This window comes from Orycteropus afer, unplaced genomic scaffold (assembly GCF_000298275.1).
Source record: "Orycteropus afer afer isolate SDZICR_OR568_19922 unplaced genomic scaffold, OryAfe1.0 scaffold00149, whole genome shotgun sequence".
Classification (NCBI taxonomy): domain Eukaryota; kingdom Metazoa; phylum Chordata; class Mammalia; order Tubulidentata; family Orycteropodidae; genus Orycteropus; species Orycteropus afer.
In genome coordinates this window covers 2,109,044-2,113,779 of record NW_006921736.1, presented here as the reverse complement: position 1 = coordinate 2,113,779, position 4,736 = coordinate 2,109,044, and positions in this window count along the sequence as shown.

The following is a 4,736-nucleotide window of genomic DNA, read 5'->3' as shown; positions in this document are numbered from 1 at the left end:
ACTTTGAACTTGGACTTAAAACCTCCAAACTGTAAGAGAATAAACTCCTGTTTGTTAAGGCCATCCCATTTGTGGTATATTCTTGTCAGAGTGGCACTAGGTAACCAGAACAAATGTTGTAGTTAAAGAACTTCCATATGGAGAGGAAGTCAAGGCAATACCAAGAAATGAAAGACTGTTTTAAACTTAACCAAACTCCAAAAACCAAACTTACTGTCATTGAGTCAATTTCGACTCACAGCAACCCCTCCTTGTATTTCCAAGGCAGTATGTCTACAGAAGTAAATTGCCCCAGTCTTCCTTCCGAGGAGTGGTTGGTGGGTTTGAACCACCAGCCTTCTGGTTACCAGTCATATGCCTTAGGCACTATGCCACCAGAGCTCTTGTTTTAAACTTCAAAAAACAAAACAAAACAAAAAAACCCTCACTGCTGTTGAGTCAGATCCAATTCACAGCAACCCCTCCTTGGGTTTCCAAAGTTTCACTACAGAAATAGATTGCCCAAACTTCCTTTCGAGAAGTGGCTGGTGGGTTTGAACCACCAGCCTTCTGGTTAGCAGTCAAATGCTTTATGCACTATGCCACCAGAGCTCCCCATTTTAAACTTAGGAAGACAAAACTAAATTTCAGGGTAAGCACAAAGAAAATTAACAAACATATTCATCAAAAAGTAGAAGGAAGATGGAGCTATCTACCTGCATAAAAATTTACTGCCTTGGAAACCCAACGGGGATTGCTATGAGTCGGAATCAACTCGACAGATGAGAGTTTGGTTTGGTTTTTGGTTTTATTCATCAAAATAAAGAGGAAATCATGAAGACTTAGTAAACACAAAATCAACAGCAATGAAAGAAAGGAAAAGGATATCAACAGAGAGAAAGAACTAAGCACCAGAAAATTAACAAACTCAACATAACACACACATAAAGAAAAAGCATAACAAAATGACAGCAGTAAAGTCATACTTATTGATAATCACACAGAATGTAAATGGTTTAAATGCATAAGTCAAGAGAAATAGAGTGGCAGAATGAAGTTTTAAAAAAGTATGAAACCATCAATATATTGTCTACAAGAGACACACCTAAGACTAAAAACATTAATATGGTAAAAATCGAAGAATGGCAAAAAATATAACATGCAAACAGTAACCAAAAAAGAAAAAGAGTGACAATACTAATCTCTGTTAAAACAGACTTCAAGGCAAGATTTACCACAAATAAATAAACAAATAAAAATAAAATAAGACAAAGAAAAAACGCAACTGCTGTTGAGTTGGATCTGACTCCCAGTGACCCCTCCTTGGGTTTCTGAGATGGTATCACTATGGAAGTAGATTGCCCAACCTTCCTTCCAAGGAGTGGCTGGTGGGTTTGAACCGCCAGCCTTCTGGTTAGCAATCAAATGCCTTAGGCACTAAACCATCAGAACTTCTAAAACAAAAAAAGGGCATTAATAATGATTAAAGGGACAATTCATCAAGAGGACATAACCATAATGCACATTTATGCACCCAATGACAGAGCTCCAAAATACATAGAACAAATTCTAACAGCATTGAAAAGAGAAATGAGCAGCTCCACAATAATAGCAGGAGACTGTAACACACTACTTTCAATGAAGGACAGAACAACTAAAAAGAAACTCAATAAATATATAGAAGATCTAAACAATACAATCAACTATGTTGACCTCACAGACATATACAGAACACTCCACCCAACAGCAGCACAATACACAATATACATAGATCATTCTCCAGAATAGACCATATTTTAAGCTGCAAAGCAAGCCTTGATACATTCAAAAACAGAAATAATACAAAGCATCTTCTCATATTATAATGCTATACAATTACAGATCAATAACTAGAAGAACAAGGAAAAAATATAATACATAGAAACTGAATTATATCCTAGTTAAAAAACCAATGGGCAATAGAAGAAATTAAAAATGAAAAAAAGTTCCTAGAATGAAATGAAAATGAAAATACTATATATCAAAACCATTGGAACACAGCAAAAGCCAAAGGCCAATCAGAGGCCAATTCATAAAAATAAACACACACCAGTAAAGAAGAAAGGGCCAAAATCAATACCTTAACCCTAAAACTCAAACAAATAGAAAAAGATCAGCAAAAGAAGGCTACAGTCATCATGAGAAAGGAAATAATAAAAATTAAAGCAAAAATAAATGAATAGAAAAAAAAAAAATCAGTAAGTCTAGAAGTTGGTGCTTTGAAGGAATTGATAAAATCTACAAACTACTGGCCAAATTGACTTTTTTTCTTGGTAGTTTGTTTTAATGGCCTTTTCAATTTCTTTTGTTCTAGTTTGTTCAAATTTTCTACCTTAGTCTGTGATAGTTTATGTAAGTGATATGTTTTGAAAAATCTGTCCATTTCTTCTAAGGTCTCAAATTTATTTGAAAAACTTATTATCTTTTTTTATTTTGGTTGGTTCTGTTGTGACAATGTACTGTCCTTATTTTGATTGATGATAATGAGCTTCTCCATCACATTTTCCCACAGATATAGTTGACCCGATTTCTGAGTATTCCATATGGTGAGGTCCACATGTATAGCCACCATTTATAACATGGGAAAAAAAGCTATTTGCAATGAATAAGTCACTGGTCTTGCAAAATTTTAGCATGCGATCTCTGGTGTCATTTCTATTAGCGAAGTCATACTTTCCAACTCTTCATGCTTCCTCTTTGTTTCCAACTTTCACATTCCAATCATCAGCAATAATCAAAACATCTTAATTGCCTGTTTGGTCAATTTCACACTGCACAAGTTGGTAAAAATCTTCAATTTCTTCATCTTTCGCTTAGATAGTTGGTGCATAAATTTGAATAATAGTATTAACTGGTTTTCCTTGTAGGTGTATATGGATAATATCCTATCAGTGACAGCATTGCACTTCAGGATAGGTCTTAAAACATTGTATAGTCAATTAGATGAAAATCAAAACTACAATGAGATACCATCTCACTCTGCCAACAATGGCACTGATAAACAGCAACAAAATAATAATAATAAAAAGAACAGCAAATGCTGGTGAAGCTGTGGAGAGACTGGAACTCTCATACACTTCTGGCAGTACTGCAAAATTATATAACCACTATGGAAAATAGTAAAGCAGTTACTTAAATAGGCAGAAATAGAAATACCATAGAATCTTATATTCCTACTCCTTGGTATATATATATATATAAAGAAATTAAAGCTGTGACACTAATAGACATATGCACACTCATATTCACCACAGCATTATTCACAATAGCAAAAAGATGGAAATAACCTAAGTGCCCATCAACAGAAGACAGGTTAAACAAACTATGGTACATACATACAATGGAATACTACTCAATAATAATAAATAATGATGAATCCACAAAACATCTCACAATATGGATGAACCTGGAAGATATTATGCAGTGAAATAAGTCAAACACAAAAGGACAAGTATTGTATGAGACCACTATTATAAAATGTCAAGAGACAGATGCTTTAATTAGTACCAGGGACAAAAGAGAGGGAGGGATAATCACTAAGATAGTAGTACACAAGTGTTAACTATAGTGAAGGGAAAGGCAATACACAGTATAGGGGAAGTCAGCATAACATAACATAAAGGAAGATAATGAGAGGTACATAAGAATAAAGGACAACTATGGTAAATGCCATAAAATAAAAAATTGTTACAACAGTAATAACAAACAATAATTTGTTAGTAGATATATAGGTAAATATGTATGCTAAATAGGTGAGGAAGGTTATACAGGAGTACATCTGTGTACATATATCAATGACTGAGAATATTTTAACATACATGTATGTAAATGCTGCATAATAGAGCACAGAGGGGACACAGTTAGACAAACAACTTAGATAATGTGACTGAACTAATAGCCTTGAAGGCTAAGGACCATGGTTTTGGAGATATCTAGGTCAAATGAAAAAGCATAGTTGATAAAGATAATGTTCCACATCCTTGTCTGGTGGGGTCTTAAAAGCTTGCAAGTGTCCATCTAAGAAGCAACTATTGGTTTCTTCCCATCTGGAGAAAAGGAGAATGAAAATACAAGAAGGTAATTAATCCAAAGAACTAATGGCCCACAAGAACCACAGCCTCTTCTAACCTGAGACCAGAAGAACTAGATGGTGCTTAGCTACCACAACTACCGTGCATGCTGACCAGGACCACAATAAAATGTCCCAGTAAGAATAGGTAAAATGTAGGAAAAAAAAAAAAAAAAACAGGCTTACTGGTCTCCAAGGAGCTCTGGTAGCTTAGTGCTTAAGGCATCTGACTGCTAAGCAGAAGGCTGGTGGTTCAAACCCACCAGCCACACCTCAGAAGGAAGGATAGTCAAGGAAGGTTGGGAAATCCAAGGAAGTGTTGCTATGAGTCAGATCTGACTTGACAGCAGGGTGTTGCATTGCATCGCGTTACTGGTCTGCAAGAGACTGGAGGGCTCCCCCAAGACTATGGTATTAAGACAACCTTTTAACTTGAAACAGAAGACATTCCTGGAGGTAATCTCTCAGACAAAAAACAGGCCTATAAAATAAACAATAACACCCAGGAGATCTGGCAAGATGGCAGACTAGGCAGAAAGACTGCACAGACCCTCTTCAACAAAGAAAAGGGAAACCATTTAACACAGACACAGAAGATAATCCTGGACCCCTGAGCCTTGAAGGTAAGGATAAAGAAGTGGACTAAACC